The sequence below is a fragment of the Loxodonta africana genome, chromosome 15, assembly GCF_030014295.1.
Source record: "Loxodonta africana isolate mLoxAfr1 chromosome 15, mLoxAfr1.hap2, whole genome shotgun sequence".
In the NCBI taxonomy this organism is placed as follows: Eukaryota; Metazoa; Chordata; class Mammalia; order Proboscidea; family Elephantidae; genus Loxodonta; species Loxodonta africana.
In genome coordinates this window covers 46,729,913-46,754,897 of record NC_087356.1, presented here as the reverse complement: position 1 = coordinate 46,754,897, position 24,985 = coordinate 46,729,913, and the positions used below count along the sequence as shown (strand labels likewise).

The following is a 24,985-nucleotide window of genomic DNA, read 5'->3' as shown; positions in this document are numbered from 1 at the left end:
TTGAGATGTAATTTACATATCATAAAATGTATCCATTTTAGGTATACAGTTTGATGTGTTTTTACAAATGTATTAATCCATTGTAACCCACGCTTCCATAGAGATCTAGAACATTTCCATCTCCCCAGAAAGTTTCTTCCTGCCCCTTTGTAATCAGTCTCCCTTCTCTGCCCCTCCAGGCAATGAATGCTCTGATTTCTATCAACATAGATTAGTTTTCCTTGTTCTGGATTTTCATATAAATGGAATTGCACAGCACACAGTCTTTTCTGTTTGTCTCCTTTTGCTCAGCATGATATTTTTGCAATTCATCAATGTCGTGGTATGTTAGCAGTTCATTCCTTTTTATTGTTGAGTAGCATTCAACCACATGGACACACCACATTTGTTTATCCAGTTTGGCTATTATTAATGATGTGGCTGGATCTAAACCTACAATTTTGCTGCTGTTTTTCCTCTGTCTCTTTCAGTTTTTGTTCTTCTGTTGATCTTTCCATCTTATTTTGGGTTAAACAAAACAAAACAAAAAAACTAAACCCATTGCCGTCAAGCCGATTCTGACTCATAGTGATCTCATAGGACAGAGCAGAACTGCTGCATAGAGTTTTCAAGGAGCACCTGGTGGATTTGAACTGCCTGCCTTTTGGTTAGCAGCTGCAGCACTTAACCACTACGCTGCCATGGTTTTTCTCTTTTGGGTTAAGTGACTATTTTTAGTGTTCTATTTTATTTCTTCTATTGTTTCTTTGCCATACTTCTTTTTCTTAATTTTAGTGGTTACTCTGGTGTTATGCGCCTTTGAATTTAATAGTAATATGCTTCCTGTTCCTATATGACATTTCTGCTGCTTTTAGGGAATTCAAGAAACCCTGGTGATTTAGTGGTTAAGTGCTACAGCTGCTAATCAAAAAGTTGGCAGTTTGAATCCACCAAGTGCTCCTTGGAAACTCAATGAGGCAGTTCTACGCTGTCCTGTAGGGTTGCTATGAGTTGAAATTGACTCCACGGCAATGGGTTTTGTTTTAATGGGTTTTAGGGAATGCATAGTCTCAACCCACAAATTATAGTGTCTTTTTCCTTGTTCCTGCTCTGTTCCCAAGCTACTGAAGATGCAAAGACAGCACGTAAGGAAGGAGCAGAAAATAGAGTGGAGTTTAAGAGGTGGCTGAAAAAAATTGACCTGCAGTTCCCATTAGCTTGAAGTTCAGATAACACTAATTAATTTAAAGAACAAATGTGATAATTTTATAATTAAACTCTGACATATAACACATTTTTGTTTTCCAAAACCAAAATGTCAGAGCCATAAAAGGTGCTAAATGTGAGAATTGGATATGTGCTATGATTTCTCCCGTGATTTCCATTTTCTCTTCATAAATGAAAAACTAGAAATTGCCCCCCAAGATTTTAAAGTTCACACTAACATCCTTTCTACACCCAGCTCCGCTTCGTTCCACCATGCTGTCAGTTGACTTATCCCCTCCACACCTGTCCACAACTGTCATATTCTCTCATCAAGGTTCCTGCAGTGGCAAGAAAGCAGCCAGGGCCTCTGGAGCTGAGTCCTCAGGCTTTTCCAGGCTCCAGAGGACGTTGTCTGTCTGGAGAGAGCCTGGCCAGTGCTTCCTGAGACCACAGGTCTCCAGCTGTATGATTTTGGGCAAGTCGTAGAGCTTTTCTGAAGTTTCTAGAAGGCTATTTCTATTTGAAACAGAAACATTGAAGGGCTCTACATCTCAGGATTAGTATGAGCATTACAGAAAGACAGTACGTGAAGAAACACTAGAGCACAATTAACTGAAAATGAAATTCAGAGGCTCTGGCCAGGCAAGAAGCTCTGCTCCTGGACATCTGGCATCGCCCAGTCTGCTGGGGCAGAGGCCTGGAGCAGCTCTCAGAGTGGCTCCAGCCACAGCTCTCTGGGCTGCAGAGACCACAGACACGAGGGAAGGCCTCAGATAGAGGCCTTGGCCCCTTTGTCTCTGGCTTCTGGGATACAGACACTGCTCCAGGAACCAAACACAAGAGCATAAAAGCTTCCAAAAAGACATAAAACAGACAAAAAACCCAAACTTATTGCCATCAAGTCGATTCTGACTCATGGCAACCCAATGTGTTACAGAGTGTAACTGCCCCATAAGGTTTTCTTGGCTGTAATATTTTATGGAAGCAGATCTCCAGACCTTCCTTCTGCAGCGCTGCTAGGAGGGTTTGAGCCACCAACATTTAGGTTACTAGGTCAGTGCAGACCCCGGCTAGATGAATGTTTACCTGGACAGATGAGGCATGGGGTCTGTTGCTTGCAGAGGAAGGAACAGAGGTGGGACAGAGGATGGGAACAGGAAAGCTTTTGAGTTCTGCTCTTGCCATGATGCCATGATGCTTTGTGATGGTCGTGGGCTGACCCTCCACCACAGAAATGCCGTAGAGACAGGTGGCCATGGCCCTAGCCACTGGTGGCGACGGAGCAACATTAGGGCAGCATGATGGCCCTTGCACAAAATGAGGCCTTTTAAATGTGATCAGCCAAGGGGATGAGGTACCTTTGTGATCCCAGGAAAAAATTCTTAGACGTTCTCTCTAGAGATTTTCCCTCATCTGTGTTGTATTTTCACATCCAGTGGCACAAAGAATGAATGAAAAACTGGGAGTAAGTTCCTGGAACCAATTCATGGATGAGGGAACAAGGCCGCTCACAGCTGCCAGAAGATAAAGGGTGTAGGTCCCAAAGGCCAGTGCCTGGTGTCAGAAAAGATGGTCAGTGAGCTGGGGACACACGTCATTTTTGCCCGTGTCCCGTGAAGGGCAGCGGCCTCTGCCCGGTGTGGTCTCCAGGGCACTGGCCTCCCCCACAGGACAGGAGGTAAGCGCCTGATAAGGAGAAGGAATGCCTGCTGGCATGGGCTGCCTGTTTGTATTTTTTCTGTTACCTACATGTCTCTGCCAAGTGCTATGTGAACACCTTTAAGGTGGAATCACTCTTCGAGGTCTGAACTTTGCATAAATAGCAGGAGAGTGCGTGTGAGAATGGCTGGGATTTAACTGGGCCAGCAGAGCTGTCTCATAATTCTTGTAAAACTATGGCTGGATGTCTCATAGCATGGGTGCCACTCTGACTGTAGGAGACTGGTCTGGAAATGAGTACCATTGTAATCCTGCTGCACGGTCAGTGGGCATACCTGAGGTGTGAATCAACCCGATGGAGCTAGTCATGCGGAGCCCTGTCTGGTGCTGTGCAGGTATCAAGGAAGCAAAAGCTTTCCCCTCCCCTACACATACACAACATACGCACAAACCACAAAACATACACACCCACACAAAAACATACGCATCCACAACACATACAACACACATGAAACACATAAAAACCATACACACACCAAAAAACATACAGACACACACACAAAACACGTACGCACCAAAAAACCATACACACACACACAAGCTTCCAGCCTGTTAAAAAAGCAGAATGGTGATTGCCTCTGTAATGAGTGTTTAGAAAGGTGAAAAAGATTATCCAATAAATTAGATTCCTTAAAAATCACTGTAATCAATTGACCTCAACCCACCTGGAGCAAATGAGAGTGAAGAACACCAAAGACATATGGTAAAGATGAGCTCAAGAGACAGAAAGGGCCACATAAACCACAGGCTACATCAGCCTGAGACTGGAAGAACTAGATGGTGCCTGGCAACAACTGATGACTGCCCTGACAGGGAACACAACAGAGAATCCCTGAAGGAGCAGGAGAACAGTGGGATGCAGACCTCAAATTCTGGTAAAAAGACCAGACTTAATGGTCTGGCTGAGATTAGAGGGACCCTGGAGGTCATGGTCCCTGGACCCTCTGTTAGCCCAAGACTGAAACCATTCCCGGAGCCAACTCTTCAAACAGGAATTAGACTGGACTATGAGACAGAAAATGATACTGGTGAGGAGTGAGCTTCTTGGCTTAAGTAGACACATGAGACTATGTGGGCAGCTCCTATCTGGAGGGAAGATGAGAGGGCAGAGGGGGACAGGAGCTGGCTGAATGGACACGGGAATACAGGGTGGAGAGAAGGAGTGTGCTGTCTCATTAGGGGGAGACCAGCTAGGAGTACATAGCAAGGTGGGTATAAGTTTTAGTATGAGAGACTGACTTGATTCATAAACTTTCACTTAAAGCACAATAAATAAAAAAAAATTACCATGAGATGAAAAACATAAAAGAATATATAAAATGAAATACATATATCCTTGGAACTAGCAATTACGTTTAAAGGATTTTATCCTAGAGAAATAATCAAAGATACGCAAAGGTTTAAATCCAAGTATAATTGACACAGTATTCTAGTGTAATAATATAAAATAAAAATACCCCAAATGTTCAAAACTGGTGATTAGTCAAATTATGGTTCATCAACATGCAACACACAAGTTAGCTGCCCATCCTCTTCTTCAGCCTCCCACGAACAATTAAAAAAGTAAATAAATAGCATCTGCTTGTGCGTCAGTATTGGTAAGGATTGCCAAACCTACTGAGACTTTGTAAGGGGCAACAGAAGAGAGTTTACACTGACTACGCCACACCACAGTACATAGCAACCCTATGTAGGCTTAGCTTTTCCTTCTCATTTCCCTTCTCCAGCTTGGAGCCACTGGGTCCCTGTACAAGTCCGCTTTGCACCCACGCCGACACGGCACCTTCCGACTGATCTCCACCTTCCCTGTCCTGGAGGGCTATGGAGTGCTGCCCTCACACTCGGTGTCTCCTTCATTCCAGAACTCAGCACAACAGAAATGCCTGCAGTTACTCCAATCCAGTCTTCTTAGAAGACTGATTAATGGCCATTTTTGCTTTGTTTTTACTTTATCGTTTCCTTTGCAACCTTATCCCCACCCCAAGAGGTATATCAAGAAATTCTCCAAAGATAGGTCTCCTATTTAATAGAGAAATCAACAATTTTTATTCTAGCCAGCAAAGGAATAACCATAACATTTTCCCATGTCTTCAGAAATACCTTGCAGCAATTAAAAATAATGTAGAAAGGTACTGATGAAATAACATAGTGTTCGAGAGATATATTATTGAGTAGAAAAGGCAAGATACATTGTTTAATAGGAAAGACATGTTACAAAATAATTTCTCATGCATATGTGTTTAAACAAAAAATTCTTTTTTTTTTTTTTTTTTTTTATATGTGCATGGGAACAGAGTAGAAGATGAGACCTCATTCCTTAACCACGTTTAAGAGATGGAGCTGTTACACCTTCAGGAAGACCTAAGTTATAGTCCTGTCTTGCCTATAACTTGGTATGTGATCTTGGGTAAATTGCTTAACCTCTCTGAACTGCTCTGTCTTTTGTCTGAAAAGTAGAGAGAACAGTACCTACCCACTGGATTATTAAAGGATTAGGTGAGATAACGAAAAGTGCTTAGCTCAGACCTAGCATGATGAGAGTGCCTTGGTTGATTTTTCTGGTGGTGGTTGCTCCTGTGCTGTTGTTGGACTGGTGGTGTGGTCGAGGAGCTATTATCTTAATTGGTTACGTGGGTTTCCTTCTGAATTGACCAGCTGTTTCTGGCATTGTGAAACACTGACATACATATGAAGTGACAAGAACAAATGTAATGCAAAATGCAAGAAAATGCAAGTCAATAGCCCACGAATTGTAGAGAGAAGCTGGTATTTGGTGGGCTTGATCATGGAAGGCTTTCGGAGGTGCTTTGCAGGACAACTTTGAAGAAGAGGGAGATAGAAGAAGGGGGTGGGAGGTGTTAGCGATACCTGGGAGTGCTCCTGGAAGAAGACATGAGAGGAGAATATGCTTCTTTGGGACACAGAGACCTCCCCTGCCTCAACTAGGATTGGGGTGAAGAGCCATCACGAGAACAGAGGACTACCCTGAACCTCCCAGTGGCAGCATAGCTTGGATCCTGTGTCCTTGTTTTCCTTTCATTCATGCCTGTTTCCTACACCTTCGCTGTCAGGCTGAACTGCCAGCCACACTCTACCTCAGGCACCCTAAAATGTGCTGAATGGATGGGCACAGTCCTTAGCAGAGTGACACTACCCTGCAGGAACTTGTTCATACCCTTGGTGTGAAAGATGGCAGGCAGTGAGCGGTGACTGATAACCTAAAATGCTACCAGTGGCTCAAGGAATGAATGCTGCCATTATGTTTATATATATACTTTCAAACTGAGTATTCCAAATGAGGAACAGGCCTGGCCCCTCCAGATCAGGGAGCATAAGGACAGAAGGCAAACAGAGCTCCAGGGTTCCAAGACAGAGGCACAGATCACGGGACCTCTGGCCCAGGTAGGCGGTCCTTATTTCCAGCTTGAGAGGCCAACTGACGTGGATGCCGATGTAGCGTAGCCTCTGGCCACCTGCCTTACTTCTTCTGCAACTAGAGGCATGTCCCTATGGATTTCCTGAATTTCTAAGTGTCATCCCTGAGACCTGCCCAGACCACCTTGCTCTCTTTCCCAACAGCAGCCTGATGCCTCCCAGGAGGGCTGCTCCCAATAAATAGTGCATTGCTGGAGGGCTGAGGACACTTGCAGACCCTAATAATGCCAGCACCATTCCCGAAGGCTTGCAAGACTGATTTCGGAGTCTAGAAAGTACTGTTTTTTAAAAATAAATTTTGGAACCTAATATTTTGGGCATTCTTAGGTGGAAATAGATGGATCTCACGTGTCTGAATGCACCTTTTTTGTTTCTTTTAGGGAGCTCTGTGGAAGCCACCTGCATTTATTTGATTTGTTGTTGTTAGTTGCCATTGAGTCAGCCTTTGACTCATGGAGACCCCTATGCTCAACAGGACTGGCCTATTGTGATCCATATGATTTTCACAAATAGATCGCCAGGCCTTTCTTCCTACTCTGTCTTAGTCTGGAAGCTCTGCTGAAATCTGTTCAGCATCATAACAACACGTAAGCTTTCACTGACAGGTGGGTGGTGGCTGCTCTTGAGGCACATGGGGTGTACTGACTGGGAATTGAACCCAGGTCTCCTGCATGGAGGGCAAGAATTCTACCACTAAACCACTACTGCTCCCATTTATCTTAATCTAGGTGGCAAATTCCATAAGCAGCTCACAGGGATATCTCCAGGTCCTCTGGCCTGTGGGTGTCATTCTGTTCTCTAGCAACCCCACCAGTGTCTTCTCATATCTCTTGTTCTGATGTGGCTACCGAATTCTCCGTCTTCTCAATGGCTACCAGTTCCCTGTGTCCCTTGGTTTGCCCCCAAACTACAAAGGCATTGTTATTTCATGGATTCACGGGATACAGCTGAACAACAAACAACTTAAATATTAGGTATCCTTGCTTTGAAGACCCTTCAACTCTACCCACCTCCCAGAACTTCCTGATGGTCACACTCCTCTCTGTTAGCGTCCTTGCTGTCAAGCCCTGAAGCCCTTCCTTGTCATTTTATCTTTTATGAAACAATTTAGTCCCTCTGTTTTACTCTCAAGCCATCTGTATAAAATGCCCAGCTCTGCAGCAACTTTAACAGTGATGTGACCCTTGAAAAATCACTTAACTTCAGGTTTTTCTTCTGTGAAATGGGAATAACGATTCTTGCTCCACTTCCTCACTGTGTTGTCCTGAACTCATGTAGTGATTTGTAAGTCATGACGTGGTGTGCAGAATCAGAGGGTGCTTATGGACATCTCTCCTCCAACCCCGTCAGTGAAGGGGATGGTACGTGTCAGCCCTGCCCCAGGACATGAGGAGTCGGGCCTCCTGGGGCCTTTGAGGGGGCCCCATTTTCACAACAGGAAACTGCAGAGAAACTGCCTTTGTTAGGGTAAGATTAGACTACAATAGGGGGCGGGCAAACTTTTCTGTAAAGAACCAGATACCAAGTGTTTTAGATTTTGCTAGCCAGACAATCTCTCTAGTAAACACTTGACTCTGTTGTGGCCTGAGAGCAGCCACAGTGTGAAAACTAGGGCGTGGTCTGTGTTCAAAAAAACTTTACTCTCAAAAACAGTGAGCCAGATTCAGCCCTTGGGCTGTAGTTTGCCACCTCCAGAACTCGAGCAATGTGCTTTGAACTTTTCCATTTGATTTCATTTAAAAAAAAAATTTTTTTATTGTGCTTTAAGTGAAAGTTTAAAAACCAAGTCAGTCTCTCTTACAAAAACTTATATACACCTTGCTATATACTCCTAGTTGCTCTGCCTGTAATGAGACAGCACACTCCTTCCTTCCACTCTCTATTTTCGTGTCCATTCTGCCAGCTTCTGCCTCCCTCTGCCCTCTCATGTCTTCTCCAGACGGGAGCTGCCCACATAATTTCATGTGTCTACTTGATCCAAGGAGCTTGCTCTTCACCAGTATCATTTTCTATCCTATAGTCCAGGCAATCCCTGTCTGAAGAGTTGGCTTTGGGAATGGCTCTTGTCTTGGGCTGACAGAAGGTCGGGGGACCAGTCTCAGTCACACCATTAGGTCTGGTCTTTTTACGAGAATCTGAGGTCTGCATCCCACTGCTCTTCTGCTCCCTCAGGGGTTCTCTGTTGTGTTTCCTGTCAGGGCAGTCATGGATTGTAGCCGGGCACCATCTAGTTCGTCTGGTCTCAGGCTGATGTAGTCTCTGGTTCATGTGGCCCTTTCTGTCTCTTGGGCTCATAATTACCTTGTGTCTTTGGTGTTCTTCATTCTCCTTTGCTCCAGGTGGGTTGAGACCAATTGATGCATCTTAGATGGCCGCTTGCTAGCATTTAAGACCCCAGATGCCACTTTCCAAAGTGGGATGCAGAATGTTTTCTTAATAGATTTTATTATGCCAATTGACTTAGATGTCCCCTGAAACCATGGTCCCCAAACTCCCGCCCCTGCTACATTGGCCTTCGAAGCATTCGGCTTATTCTGGAAACTTCTTTGCTTTTGGTTTAGTCCAGTTGTGCTGACCTCTCCTGTATCGTGCGTTGTCTTTCCCTTCACCTAAAATAGTTCTTATCTACTATCTAATTAGTGAAAAGCCCTCTCCCTCCCTCCCTCCCCGCTCTCATAACCATCAAAGAATATTTTCTTCTCTGTTTAAACTGTTTTTGGAGTTCTTATAATAGTGGTCTCATACAATATTTGTCTTTTTGCAACTAATTTCACTCAGCATAATGCCTTCCAGATTCCTCCATGTTATGAAATGTTTCATGGATTCATCATTGTTCTTTATTGATGTGTCGTATTCCATCATGTGAATATACCATAATTTATTTATCCATTCTTCCATTGATGGACACCTTGGTTGCTTCCATCTTTTTTCTATTGTAAACAATGCTGCAGTGAACATGTGTGTGCATATATCTGCTCGTGTAAAGGCTCTTATTTCTCTAGGATATATTCCAAGGAGTGGGATTGCTGGATCTTATGGTAGTTCTATTTCTAGCTTTTTAAGGAAGCACGAAATTGATTTCCAAAGTGGTTGTACCATTTTACATTCCCACCAGCAGTGTATAAGTGTTCCAGTCTCTCTACAACCTCTCCAACATTTATTATTTTGTGTTTTTTGGATTAATGCCAGCCTTGTTGGGGTGGGATGGAATCTCACTGTAGTTTTGATCTGCATTTTTCTAGTGGCTAATGATCGTGAGCATTTCGTGTATCTGTTAGCTACCTGAATGTCTTCTTTAGTGAAGTGCCTGTTCATATCCTTTGCCCATTTTTTAATAGGGTTATTTGTCTTTTCGTAGTTGAGTTTATGCAGTATCATGTAGATTTTAGAGATCAGACACTGATCAGAAGTGTCATAGCTAAAAACTTCTTCCCAATCTGTAGGTAATATTTTTACTCTTTTGGTGAAGTCTTTGGATGAACATAGGTATTTGATTTTTAGGAGCTCCCAGTTATCTAGTTTCTCTTCAGCTTTGTTAGTAATGTTTTGTATACTGTTTATGCCATGTATTAGAGCTCCTAGTGTTGTCCCTATTTTTTCTTCCATGATCTTTATCATTTTAGATTTTATATTTAGGTCTTTGATCCATTTTGAGTTTGTTTTTGTATATGGTGTGAGGTATGGGTCTTGTTTCATTTTTTTGCAGATGGATATCCAGTTATGCCAGCACCATTTGTTAAAGAGACTGTCTTTTCCCCATTTAACTCACTTTGGGCCTTTGGCAAATATCAGCTGCTCGTAAGTGGATGAATTTATGTCTGGATTCTCGATTCTATTCCATTGGTCTATGTATCTGTTGTTGTACTGGTACCGGGCTATTTTGACTACTGTGGCAGTATAATCTGTTCTAAACTCTGGTAGAGTGAGGCCTCCCACTTTGTTCTTCCTTTTCAGTAATGCTTTATTTATCCGGGCCTCTTTCCTTCCATATAAAGTTGGTGATTTGTTTCTCCATCTCATTAAAAAATGTCATTGGAATTTGGATAGTAATTGCATTGTATCTGTAGATGGCTTTTGGTAGAATAGATATATTTACAATGTTAATTCTTCCTATCCATGAGCAAGGTATGTTTTTCCACTTCTGTAGGTCTCTTTTGGTTCCTTCAGTGGTGTCTTGTAGTTTTGTTTGTATAGGTCTTTTACATCTCTGGTAAGACTTATTCCTAAGTTTTTTATCTTCTTGGGGGCTACTTAAAATGGTATTAATTTGGTGATTTCCTCTTCAATGTTCTTTTTGTTGGTGTAGAGGAATCAATCTGAATTTTGTATGTTTATCTCATATACTGATACTCTGCTGAACTCTTTTATTAGTTTCAGTAGTTTTCTTGAGGATTCTTTAGGGTTTTCTGTGTATAAGATCATGTCATCTGCAAACAGAGATACTTTTACTTCCTCCTTACCAATCTGGATGCACTTTATTTCTTTATCTAGCTGGCTAGGTCCTCCAGCACAATGTCGAATAAGAGTGGTGATAAAGGGCATCCTTGTCTGGTTCCCCGTCTCAAGGGAAATGCTTTTAGACTCTCTCCATTTAGGATGATGTTGGCTGTTGGCTTTGTATAAATGCCCTTTACCATGTTGAGGAATTTTCCTTCTATTCCTATTCTGCTGAGAGTTTTTATCATGAATGGGTGTTGAACTTTGTCAAATGCCTTTTCTGCATCAATTGATAAGATCATGTGGTTTTTGTCTTTTGTTTTATTTACATGATGGATTACATTAATTGTTTTTCTAATATTGAGCCATCCCTGCATACCTGGTATGAATCCCACTTGGTCATGGTGAATTATCTTTTTGATATGTTGTTAAATTCTATTGGCTAGAATTTTGTTGAGAATTTTTGGATCTATGTTTATGAGGGATATAGGTCTGTAATTTTCTTTTTTTTGTGTTGTCTTTACCTGGTTTTGGTATCAGGGATATGCTGGCTTCATAGAATGAGTTTGGGAGTATTCCATTCTTTTCTATTTTCTGAAACACTTTTAGTAGTAGTGGTGTTAACTCTTCTCTGAAAGTTTGGTAGAACTCTGCGGTGAAGCCATCTGGGCCAGGGCTTTTTTTTTGTTGGGAGTTTTTTGATTATCTTTTCAATCTCTTCTTTTGTTATTGGTTTATTTAGTTGTTCTACCTCTGCTTGTGTTAGTTTCGGTAGGTAGCGTGTTTCTAGAAATTTATCCATTTCTTCTAGGTATTCAGATTTGTTAGAGTACAGTTTTTTGTAGTAATATGATATGATTCTTTTAATTTCAGTTGGGTCTGTTGTAATATTGCCCAACTCATTTCATATTCGGGTTACTTGCTTCCTCTCCTGTTTTTCTTTTGTCAGTTTGGCCAGTGGTTTATCGTTTTAGTTAATTTTTTCAAAGAACCAGCTTTTGGTCTTGTTAATTCTTTGAGTTTTTTTTTTTTTTTTTCTGTTCTCTATTTCATGTAATTCTGCTGTAATTTTTATTATTTGCTTTCTTCTGGTGACTTCGAGACTACGTCCTGAATTCTGCTTCTGCTTCTTGGTGGAATTCATGGCAGGGGCAGGGCTTTCCCCTGCTTCCCAGCACAGTGCTGGAGAGTCTTCTGTTTGAGCCAGGCCTGGGGAAGCTCTCCCTTACCCTGCCCCAATCCAACCCTTCCCCACAAGGTCCAGCCCTCCTGCTTCTTAGGGACATAGACTGCCACAGCTGGAGGAAAAGGTGGGAAACATGTGGCTCAGAGTGGTAAGATGCAGCGTTGTCTCACACAGCTAGCTGGTAGCAAAGCCGGGATGGGATAGACGCTTCATACCAGAGAACAAGGCTTGGGTTTTCTTCTTCTCTATGTTTTATGTGCTGTAAATGTGGAAAAATTGTTTGGGTTATGGCTGGGGTTTCATTCAGGCACTTCTGAAACTTGATGTTTCATCAGGCAGAATCCTCCAGATTATGTCCAAAGTAAACGTGGGCAATGGATACTATGTCCCTGAATTAAAGCAACGCACGTATTCCTAGTAAGTAAAGACTGTAGGAAGTTATGCATTAAGACACAGAGTTAGCTCTATTTTGTCGCCATGTCCCAACATTTTTGACTAGAGAAGTTGTTTTTAATGCCATTGTTCTTTCTCTGCCCCAGTGTTTCTCAACACACACAAAAGAAGAATTAGAGAATTAAATGGACCTGATGCCCCTAAATGACTATCTGTCACTACAGACCTGGCCAGAAGTCCCCTGGAGCCAGGCCTGAGCATCACCTCCGTGAATTCTGCCCACTCATGTAAGACCCCTGTGTGAACTGATGGGCGTGGGCGAGGGGGTGGGGGATGGTGCCTGCTTCTGGGCCCTCTGAGGGGAGCAGGAGAATCATATACCGTGGACATAGAAGGGTGCGGGGCAGAGCTGAGGCTTTTCCTTTGGTAGAAGCAAGTTCCATCAGGGAGAGCCTATAAGAAATAGGAGCCCAGAATGGGCCTCCGCCTTTCCAGAGAGGGGCAGGTAACGCATATCTGGTGAGTGGCACAGGGCAAGAAAGGTTCTGAATCTGGGAATCTTCTGGATGCTTCTTCTGACCATTGCCAAGAGGCTGGCCACCCTGACCTCCTCATGATGCTTGGAGCTTAACTCATGAAAAACAGAACTTGGCCAGTAGGGGGCACTCAGGGAAACCCAGTCACTGAGTAGTGACTCAGTGAGTCAGAACCTTTCTTTCTCAAGGCTACCAGGTGAACCTCACAAGGATATTATTAGTATTACCACTTTTCAAGTGTGGAAACTGAGGCATGGAGAGGAGGTTGCCTACCCCAAGTGACACAGGTAGCAATTGACAGATGCTGGAAAATGCCTGCCTGCCCAATCTAGGTTTGTCTCCCTATCACCAGTCTTTGCATGTAACAGTCAGGAGACCTCAGCTGGAGTCCCTGCTCTACCACAGGCTAATGTGTCAATATGGGCTTCACTTTCCTCATTGGTACAATGGAAGTGAGGACCAAAACAGATAACGTGCATAAGCGTGCATTGCAAACTCTGGTGTTACTGTTGTTGTGTCTATTGTTGGTGGTGTTCTTGCATTTATTGTTGGTGCTGTTGCCATTGCTACTGTTGCTGCTGTTGGTGCTTTTATTGTTTTTGATCCTGTTGTTAAAGGATTGCTGGCACCTGATCTGCACTGAGCCTTCTGTGGGTGGAAAGAACAACATAGATTGTTTGGGTGTTTTCTGATTTCTCCTTGTCAGGGCTGTGACTTTCCTCAAATATGGGAGCAGTGGTCCTCAAAGTGGGGTCCTCAGACCAGCAGCAGCAGTATCTGCAAATTTGTAGGAAATGCAAATTCCCAGGGCCCACTGCTGACCTCTTGCATCAGAAACTCTGGGGGTTGGGGCCCAGGGGTCTCTGTTTTACAAGCCTTTCAGGTTATTGTAATACACAGGAAAGTTTGAGAACCACTATCCCAGAAAAAATAATTGCCAGTATCTTAAATCACTTTCACATCTACTATGGGCTTGATATGGAAGTTTGAAGGAAAGATTTGGGGTCTGTCTTAGTTATTTAGGCTGCTATAACAGAAATACCACAAGTGGGTGTCTTTAAAAAACAGAAAATTACTTTCTCACAGTTTAAGGGACTAGAAGTCTGAATTCAGGGTGCCGGCTCTAGGGGAACACCCTTGTTCCTTGGTTCCTTGGTGATCTTCATGTGGCATGACGTCTATCTTCCCCATTTCTGCCTCTTTCTCTGTCCTAATCAGCCCTTTTTATGTCTTGAAGGTGATCAGCTTAAACACACCCTACACTGATATGGCCTTTTAACATAACAAAGAAAACCCATTCCCAAATGAGATTGTAACTAGAGATATAGCGGTTAGGACTTACAACACATATTTTGGGGGACACAATTCAATCCATAAAAGGTTTGGTGTAATGAGCAAGACACCAGCTCAGAGGTCACTGCATTAGCCTTAGTGTGAGGTGATGAAGGCCTAAATCAGGGTGTGATAGGAGGGAAACAAAAATCAAAGGAGGGAAAAGATTAAGGAATACTTAAGAGGTAAAAAAACCTCAATGCTAGTGCTAGAAATGCAACTTCTGAAAACTGCATGTCCCAAACCAAGGTGACCAGAATCTCAGAGGGGTGGAGTCTCGAGTTGCAATAGTGAAGGATTCTATGGGGAAAATATTAAAGGACAAAAGAAGCATCAAAAGAAGATGGAAGGAACATACGGAGTCACTACACCAAAAAGAATTAGTTGACATTCAACCATTTCAAGAGGTAGCATATGATCAGGAACCAATGATGCTGAAGGAAGAAATCCAAGATGCACTGAAGGCATTGGTGAGAAACAAAGCTCTGGGAGTTGACAGATTATCAGTTGATATGTTTCAACAAACGGATGCAGCGCCGATAGTGCTCACTTGTCTGTGCCAAGAAATTTGGAAGATAGCTACCTGACCAACCGACTGCAACAGATTCATATTTATGCCTATTCCCAAGAAAGGTGATCCAACTGAATGTGGCAATTATCGAGCAATATCATTAATATCATATACAAACAAAATTTTGCTGAAGATCATTCAAAAGTGGCTGTAGCAGTATATTGACAGTGAACTGCCAGAAATTCAGGCCAGATTCAGGAGAGGACATGGAACCAGGGATATCATTGCTGATGTCAGATGAATCCTGGCTGAAAGCAGAGAATACCAGAAGGATGCTTACCTGTGTTTTATTGACTATACAAAGGCATTTGACTGTGTGGATCATAACAAATTATGGATAATGTTGTGAAGAATGGAAATTCCAGAAAACTTAATTGTGCTCATGAGGAACCTGTACATAGATCAAGAGGCAGTTGTTTAGGACAGAATGAGGGGATACTGCATCATTTAAAGTCAGGAAGGGTGTGCGTTGGCTTTGTATCCTTTCACCATACTTATTCAGTCTGTTTGCTGAGCAAATAATCTGAGAAGCTGGACTATATGAAGAAGAACGAGGCATCAGGATTGGAGGAAGACTGATTAATAACCTGCGTTATGCAGATGACACAACCTTGCTTGCAGAAAGTGAAGAGGACTTGAAGCACTTACTGAAGTTGTCAAGGATTTCATCTTACTTGGATCCACAATCAATGCCCACAGAAGCAACAGTCAAGGAATGAAAAGAATAATTCCACTGGGCACATCTGCTGCGAAGGACCTCTTTAAAGTGTTGAAAAGCAAAGATATCACCTTTAAGACTAAGGTGTGCTTGACCCAAGCCATGGTATTTTGCATCGCATCATAAGCATGTGAAAGCTGGACAGTGAATAAGGAGGACCTAAGAAGAATTGACGCCTTTGAGTTGTGGTGTTGGTGAAGAATGTTGAATATACCACGGACGGCCAAAAAAGCGAACAAATCTGTGTTGGAAGAAGTACAACCAGAATGCACCTTAGAAGCCAGGATGGCAAGACTGCGTTTTACATATTTGGACACGTTGTCAGAAGGGATCAGTCCCTGGAGGACATCATGCTAGAAAAAGCGGAAGGCCCTCAATTAGATGGACTGACACAGTGGCTGCAACAACGGGCTCAAGCATAACAATGATTGTGAGCACCGCGCAGGACCCAGCAGTGTTTTGTTCTGTGGTGCATAGGGTCGCTATGAGTCAGAATCAGCTCCACAGCACCTAACAACTTAACAACAACTACTTTACCAAGCAGTATGTCCTTCTCCAGGGACTGATCCCTCCTGATAACATGTCCAAAGTATGTGTGATGTAGTCTCACCATCCTGCTTCTAAGGAGCGTTCTGGCCGTGTTTCTTCAAAGACAGATTTCATTCTTTTGGCAGTCCATGGTATAGTCAATATTCTTCTCCAGCACCACTATAAAGATGGTATAACTGACTGAAATGTGCTCTAGAGCAGTGCTTCTCAAACCTTCGTGTGTTTGACCTAGAGGTCTTGTTAAAATGGATCCTGGCTCAGTAAGTCCGGTGGAAGGGTTGAGATTCTGCATGCCTAACAAGCTCTCAGGTGATGCCGGGGCTGCTAGTCCATGGACCACACTTTGAGTCCATGTGTTAGATCATTCCCGGGGAGCCTGTGTGAATGAGTGAATGAACTGGCATGAATTAATTAAGGCCAGGTTAACTGAGGTGCTAAAATATGAATATTGAGTTGAAGTGAAATTCACATCTCTGGAAGGTCTGAAATAATGATTTTACATTTACTTTTACTGCCCTAAGATTGTTCCCTTTCGAATGGTTTGGAAGTGAATTGAGTCATCCAGGAGTGGATCTGGAGGTTGTTGTGTGATTAGGAGCCCTGATCCAGCTTTCTGTTCCCTTCAATTCTTTAGACATGCAGTGACTTTCCAGAAACTTGTCCTTTAGACGTCCCATGGATTATCTGCCTTGATATCCTCTGCTTAGCATATTTTTTTTTTGAGTGAGGGAGGGACTCAGGGATTGAAAATAATAAAATGTCCGGCCTGGTAGTGAGAAGCCCTTATGTTAATATGACAGATTTTATTTCAAGATATCCTAATACATAACCATTTATGTATTCTTGAAGTAAATCTCACTGGGAACATGATACATTTTTTAAAGTGAGACTTGTTTTTTTGTTTGTTTTGCTGCTGTGCAATCTTTGTCAGCTTTTGGTATCAAATTTTGTATTAGGTTCATAAAAAGAGTTTGGGAGTTTTCCTATGCTCTGGAATAGTTAAGTAGCACTGAAATGAGGTAATTGCATTTTGATAGGACTTTGTGTTAAAAAACTCCCTGGGCCTGTGTTTTCTGGGGAGAAGCTCATCAACTTCTTTCTCTGTTGCTCCTTGGGAACTTGGGCATATGGGCTTTTTATCTCTTCTGGGCTATTTTGATAAATTATATTTTCATAGGAATTTATTCATTTAATTCAAGTTTTGCACAGAGATGATCAAAGTAGTCTTTTATGATTCTTTTAATTTCCTATTTTGTTCTTTCCATTTCATTCTTTTCCCCTTTGGTTCATTTTGTCTTTAATGTTTTAAGTCAGAGGCTTGATGTTTGTTTTCTTTTCATCAAGGTAAGTCTTGAAGACCTTGAATATTCCTCTGAGACACAGCTTTAGCTATATCCTGTGGCTTCTAATATGTAGTCTTTTCATTATACTTATTTTCTAGAAAGGAGCCCTGGTGGCACAGTGGTTAAAGCGCTTGGCTGCTAACTGAAAGTTCGATGGTTTGGACCCACCAGCCGCTCAGTAGGAGAAAGATATGGCAGTCTGCTTCTGTAGTTTTAGCTTATATACAACCTCTTTAACCTAAAAGTTGTCTAAGGGAAAATGTTTTAAATTCCTATTTGAAGAACCTTTACATTTTCTGATTTTCTTATTAATTTCCGATTTTAATTACATTGTGATCAGTGAGTGTTATCGGTAATCTAACTCACTTTGTTGTTTATTGTCTTCTATGTCCTTGCTTGATCTACTATATTGTTCACTTGATCCGACATGGATGAAGAGAAGTTACTTAAAGTCCTTTACTACTGAAATATTCTGTCCGTTTTTCTGTGTATATATTTTATTGTACTTTTGAAGGTTTACAGAACAAACTAGCTTCTTATTAAACAGTTAGTACACATATTGTTTTATGGCATTGGTTAACAACCCCATGACATGTCAACACTCTCCCTTCTTGACCTTGGGTTCCCTATTACCAGCTTTCCTGACCCCTCCTGCCTGAGGGTCTGATTCCTGCCTTCTAGTCCTTGCCCTTGGGCTGGTATGCCCCTTTAGTCTCATTTTGTTTTGTGGGCCTGTCTAATCTTTTGATGAAGGGTGAACCTCAGAAGTGATTTCATTACTGAGCTAAAAGGGTGTCCGGGGGTATTAAATTTTTATTTCTAGTCAGACCCTATAGTAATATGAAGGTTCCTAGGTGGGACAAACAGTTTACGCTCAACTACTGACTTAGAGGTGGGCAGTTCGAACCCACCCAGCAGTGCCATGGAAGAAAGGCCTGGTGATCTGCTTCCATAAAAGTTATAGCCAACAAAATCGTATGGAGCAGTTCTACTGAGTAACATGAGGTTGCCATGAGCTGGAATTGATGGCAAAGGGCTTGGATTTTGGTTTTATAGTAATGTAAAATGCCCCATCTTTGTTTTGTTCAATGCTTTGGGGTCTGAGTTTGGTTTTCTCTAATTTTGTCAAGCTCTCAGCTTTTATTTGCTTACGCTTTTCCTTTGACAATCATTTCACCCTTTCGAAATCACTTTTTTTCAATTGTGTTTCTTGTTTATAACACAGAGTTTTGCTTTGTGATCCAGTCTGAAAATCTTTTTCTTTTGATACAGATAAGCTCATTTACATTCAGTAGATAGCTCTATTAGACTTTGTTCGGACACACCCATGCCAGCTGCCATTAAGTCAACTCTGACTCATGGCAACCCCACGTATGTCAGAGAAGAACTGTGCCCATAGGGTTTTCAGTGTCTGATTTTTATTGTTTGCATGTAGATTGCCAGGCTTTTCTTCTGAGGATCCTCTGGGTGGACTCGAACCTTCCACCTTTCAGTTAGCAGTGAGCGTATTAACAGTTTGCACTATCCAGGGATCTACATATTTATTTATATATTTGTTTTTAATAGTCTTAAAGCATTTTACTTCTTTATATGTAGTTCTTCCCTTTTAGGAAAGTTTGTGTTTTTGTTCTAGTATTTATAATTTTATTTCTATAGCTATCAATCAGTCAATCAATCTTTGTGTAATAGACTTATTCCTCTATTTTTTTAGACAGTATCTATTAGTACCTTACTTACAACAAAAATTAGCATTTCTCTACTTTACAACTGTTCTTTATTTTCTCCATAACTCAATTGTATTGAAAATTATTATTTTTCATAGGGGCTATGTTTATACAATTAAATATTCCTATACTTTAATTACTTGATTTGTCAGGTTTAAATGCTACCCTTTGACTCCCAGCTATTGTGTATGAGGCAACCAGTGAATTTACATTCACATTCTTTCCTCTGCCTCTTTCCAGTTGTTACTGATTGCGTCAGTTCTCCTTTGTCAGTGAGCATAATATCCACGTTCTAGTCCAGCACCCTAGAACATTTTTTTGGCTCTTTGTTCTACATTTGAATATATTAAATAGACCCTCATCCTGCTCGCTGGAAACCCTGTAGGGCAATTCTGCTCTGTCTTATAGGGTTGCTATGAGTCGGAACCAACTCAACGGCAATGGATTTGTTTTTTTTGGTTCCCTGTAATATGATTTCTTGTCATCATTGGGTTGTCTGAAATTTGTCCTTTAGTCATTTCCTCAAGAAAGTTACTGAGAACAATGTTCTCAGAGGTTACATATTTTCAAACCCACTTGTATGTAGTCTGGCTGGCTATAAAATTTTTGGCTAACAGTTCTTTTTTCCTTGAGTACATTGTAGGTGTTGTTCCACGTCTCCTGGCGTTGAATGTTGCTTGGAAAAATCTGAACTCAGGCCCTTTTTGATACAGCTTGGTCTTTTTGTCTGGCTACCCAAAGAAGGATCTTTATCTTTAAAGTCTTTAGTAGGCTGTGTCTCATTGTAGATCCTCCTGGATTCATTCTCCCTGGTGCATGACGTGTCCTTTCAACATATAGATTTAAAAATTTAGGAAGTTTACTTGAATTTTCTTTTTGAACATTCGTTTGGATTTTTTTCTTTGGAGACTTCAATTATGTGAATAACAGATTCTTTTACCTATCTCCTGTATTTATTATTTTCTGTCTATTGTTGTTGTTAAGTGCCATGGAGTTGCTTCTGACTCATAGCAACCCTACGTACAACAGAACAAAAGACTGCCTGGTCCTGCACCATCCTCACAATCTTCGCTATGTTTGAGCCCATTTTTGTAGCCACTGTATCAATCCAATCCAATGCTTTTAAGCTCTTTTAATTTCCACCTCATTTTATACACTTTAGTCTTTTCTAACCACTTTATTGTTATTTACTGTAATTTTCACAGTAACTAAACCCTCTTGAGCTCCTCCTCATTTTTAATGCTTCGTATTTGTTTCCCCCCCGAGTCTCCTCATTTCTCCATTCATCCCTTTTTGTTGTCTCAGCATCTCTTCACTGAGTTACTGCATTTCTATTTTCTCATCTACCTTCTTAGATGCCACCATCTCATTAAGGTTTTTTTTTTTTTTTAATTCAAGGCAAAATATTTGGTCAATATTTTATCTGGTCAATGGCAACAATTTTTTGGGGAGAAGGAATGAATGTTCTATGTGTGATAGTAGGGTTTTTCAGCCTTTTCCTTACATTTTCCCTCTAGTATCATGTATTGATACTGGGCTGGTTACTTTTTCTTAGTTGTCATTGAAATGACCATGTATTTGTCATTTTCCAAGGAAAGAGACAAGGTGCTGTTTTGCAACTGGGCTATTAGTAGACATGATGCCATCATTCCAGATGCTACAGAAACAATAGATTCCCAAAGAGTATTAAATTAAAAAAGTGTTCATCGTAAATTTGTGACTCAGTAGATGTTAGTATCATACTCAGTTAACACTGATTAGAATTAATGAAAAGAAATGTATGGAAACACATTTTTTACTTTGCAAAGAAGTACCAAATGAAACTCCTGGACACAAAATATTGGTAGTGGTAAGTTAGTACTTTGAAACTAGTAAGATATTGAAGACCTGGCTTAAAACATTAGAGAAAAGACAAAATGAACCAAAGGGGAAAAGAACGAAATGGGAAGAACAAAATAGGAAATTAAAAGAATCATTAAAGACTACTTTGATCGTCTCTGCAAAGCTTGAATTAAATGAATAAATTTCTGTGAAAATATAACTTATCAAAATATCCCTCAAAAGATAAAAAGCTCATATGCCCAATTTCCCAAAAAGTAACAGAGAAAGAAGTTGATGAGTTTCCCTCAGAAAACACGGGCCCAGGGAGTTTTTTTAAACACCAAATCCTATCAAAATGCAATTACCTAATTTGGTGAGGTTGCAATGACAGAGAAGTATAGCATTCTATTTGTTAATAATAGAAAAAGAAAGAGCTATAAATTTAAGGAATGATTGTGCCCTTGAAGGACAGTTTAAAGAAATCAAATCATCTACAGTAGTTGTAAGAAAGTTTCTGTCAATCAGGAAAAAGTGACAAATACTTTTTCACCACTTACTACCATGTACTTGTGTGAACAAAGCTTCTCATTGAGGTGACAGTCAACACTGGGAGAAAATTTTTGGGAGCTATATAAAAAAAAAATTTTTTTTTATATATCCAGAATATATAAAGAACTCATAGCCCTTAACAACAAAAAGACAAATAACCCAATTAAAAAATGGGCAAAGGGCTTGAATAGACATTTCACCAAAGACGAACTACAAATAAGCACATGAAAAGATGCTCAATTTCACTAGTTATTAGGGAAATGCAAATCAAAACCACAAGGAAATATCATTTTATGCCCATTAAGATGGCTATAATTAAAATAATGGAAAATAACAGGTGTTGGTGAGGGTGTGGAGAAACTGGAAGGCTCATATATTGCTGGTGGGATTGTAAAATGGTACAGCCACTATGAAAAAGATTTCCATGGTTTCTCAAAAATTTAAAAATTATATGACTCAGCAAAGCAGGAACACAAACAGATACTTGGACATCAATGTTTATTGCAGCACTATTCACAATAGCCAAAATATGGAAACAACATAAATATCCATCAACAGATGAACGGATGAACGAAATGTGGTACATACATACAATGGAATATCACTCTGCCATAGAGAGAAATGAAGTCCTAATACATGCCACAACATTGATGAACCTTGAAAATACTGTACTGAGTGAAATAAGTCAGTCACAAAAGGGCAGATATTGAGTGATCCAGCTTGTATGAAATACCTAGATTAGGCAAGTGTATAGAGAACAACGTTTACCAGGTGGTAAACTTAGAGGTTACCAGGGGTGGGCAGGAAGGAGGAAGATAAAGTGAGCCATCGCTTAGGGGGTCACTAACTTCTGTTAAGGGTGACGGAAGAACTTGAAAATGGGATAATAGTGATATTTGAACAACATAGTGAACTTAATTAATGTCACTGAATTGTACACATGAAGAATGCTGAAATTTGTTACATATGTATTTACCATAATAAAAGAAAGAAATTTGAAGACAGAGATCATTGTCAAAATAGGCTTGATCAGAAGGCTGTAGCCATTTCAGGCGTAAAACCTATTTTGAAATAATTATGCTAACAGAAGCAAGCTCAAGTCTCTCACTAAAAGTTTTGAAAAATTTTATTTGGAAAAAATGCATATTAGCTCAATATTTAATGATTTCCATAATACTTTGTTTTTTGTTTTATAATATTTTAAATGTTATATTTATCAATATAATAAATATTATATTAAACAATAAAATAAACATTTAAATAAATAAAATATAATTATAAATATTATATTTATTAAATATAACAGATTCATTTATTTTAAATAAATTAAATATAATTATAGGAAGCATTAAAAATTGTAAATACTATAATATGTAGAGTAACGTATTTTCCACGAAGCTTATACTGATCTCTCTGAATCCCCTCCAGTTTACCTGCACGCACTGCATAAATACTATTGTCTTTTCATGTTGAAACAAGAGAGAAAAGATGGGGAGCACTGAACTTCAAATCTGGAAACTCGGTCCTATGGCCTTGAGAGCAGTGGTAAGGACCTCTTTGTGTGAATTGGTAAATTCCCTGGACAGCAGCATTGAGCAGAAGGAGCAGATGCGGTGATGTTAACTACCGAAGACTCAAGCCTCGTCCCCAATTTTCTACCAACAAGTAAACCCAGGAGTCTCATATGATCCTATGGGGTGGTGGAGACAGCCCTAGTGACAGCTGAGAGTTACTTTCCTTGCCACAGGCTGGTGGGTGTGGGGGACTCAGTGAACCGATTTAATCTTATTTTGATAAATAAATGAATGTGACATTTCTTATGCCTGAATGTAAAATGCAGAGGCATTACAATGACTTAAATTATCATTGGTAGGATGAGGCACAGGTAGATGGCAAGGCATCAGAAAATCAAGTGCCCTGGTGTGTCCACAGTGATTTTATAGATGATGGAGTCAGCTGGCTTCTCCTAATAGTTTTAGAGAGTATGCACGAGGAAAAGAAGAAATCAAAAACCGTAAAAGTCCCACTGAGAACAAAATGGACAACAGGAAGACTTAGTGGCAGAAGGAGTCCCTCACTTCCTAAAGCTACAGGGGGAAATAACTGAAAATGAAGTCCGGTGCTTGCTCCTAAGTGTTACAGTCTTGCAGCACCAACACATTACTTAACCTGCCAGATCTCTTATGCTAAGGTAAGGGCACTGATGGTGAAGGAGTGGAACTCTGAGACACAAGAGCAGACACATACGAGATTGAGAACTTTGAACTTGTATCTGCTTCTGAGCCTCCAATAACAGCTGGGGTAGACAATCAATCCCCTTTCCCTTCCCACTGCCTGTGAGGGAGCCTGCATAGATTTCAATGATTGCACCTAGGCCAGTTGTGTCAGGAGCAACTGAAGGACTCAAAACATTGACAGAGACATACAAGGCCTTCTCTGAAAGAGCAAGAACTAAACGCCAAAAGAGACCAAGGAAGATGGAATATAAGAGTCGATTGGGCTAAATCTGTTGACAGGAGTAGATTTATCTAGGATTCAGGTTATAATAAATTGGCTTGAGCATCTGGAAGTGCTCAGTTGAAGCCTAGATTCAGTGGTGGCCAACAGTCCTTAGTGTGAAACACTGGAATGTCCCTGGCATAATGTAGAGTAATGGTTTTCAAACTTGGAGCTTTAAAAGATACTGACTGATGCCTAGGCCTCATCCCATAGAAATTCTAATTTAAGTGGTTTGTGTTGCAGCCTAGAGATAGGGATTCTAAAATCTCCTCAGGTGATTTTCATATGCAGCCAAGGTCGAGAACCATTGCTGGGCTGGAGGCTCAGGAGATGATGAGAATGTTGGAATACATCTATTATGTGCAACCTGCTCAGCTGTGCATTATTCATAGCCTCCAGAATGCTTTGGTGAGGGGCACAGCTGCATCTTGAAAAGGCTGTCATCTCTAGGCTGGAGATAGTGGTAGGGGATACAGCAATGGAATTGGGCTTCCAGCTTTGAATGGTAATGCGATTGGAGACTAAAAGAAGCCAGGTAGTAGAACTTATCATCAGAGACAAGTTGGGTGCAATTACCACAATAATTCACAGGGACAGAATGGTTACCAGAGTATTTTGAACTTCAGGAATCTGTGGCAATGACTAATTCATTGTAGGAGCTCTAGAAATAAAATAGATGGACGAGGATCTAAGGTACTTTTTAACATGCATGGGAGGAAAATTTCTAGGTCTTGCAGGCAGAAAACCTAACTTGAATTGCTATAGTGGGGATTCTTGTCTTTTAACCCAGTTTCTAGATCTAAGTAGAATTACAGACTTGAAGCCCCTTGATTGAGGTGAAGGCCAGGTCCCTTTGAGGAACAACTAAGCACAGTGACCACAGGTGTATATTAGGAATCGTCCCAGAGAGACTTGTGGCCATTTTCCAGAGGGATTGTGCCCTGGAAGAGAGAAAAAGCCTAGGCCTTATAGGGGTTTCATAATCTGG

General features: G+C 40.9%; 1 protein-coding gene across 2 annotated transcripts in view; it reads left to right on the top strand.

The window, feature by feature from the left end:
* The window catches only part of LOC100675786 (interleukin-36 gamma-like), a 55,962-nt gene that overhangs the window by 10,031 nt on the left and 20,946 nt on the right, over positions 1–24,985 (top strand). The window contains exon 2 of one of the 2 annotated variants that reach the window (XM_023557025.2): positions 5,199–5,297. The exons of the other annotated variant lie outside the window; for it this stretch is intronic. The gene's annotated coding sequence lies outside the window, so the exon portion shown is untranslated. The remainder of the gene's footprint in view (positions 1–5,198; positions 5,298–24,985) is intronic. 2 annotated transcript variants of the gene reach the window in all.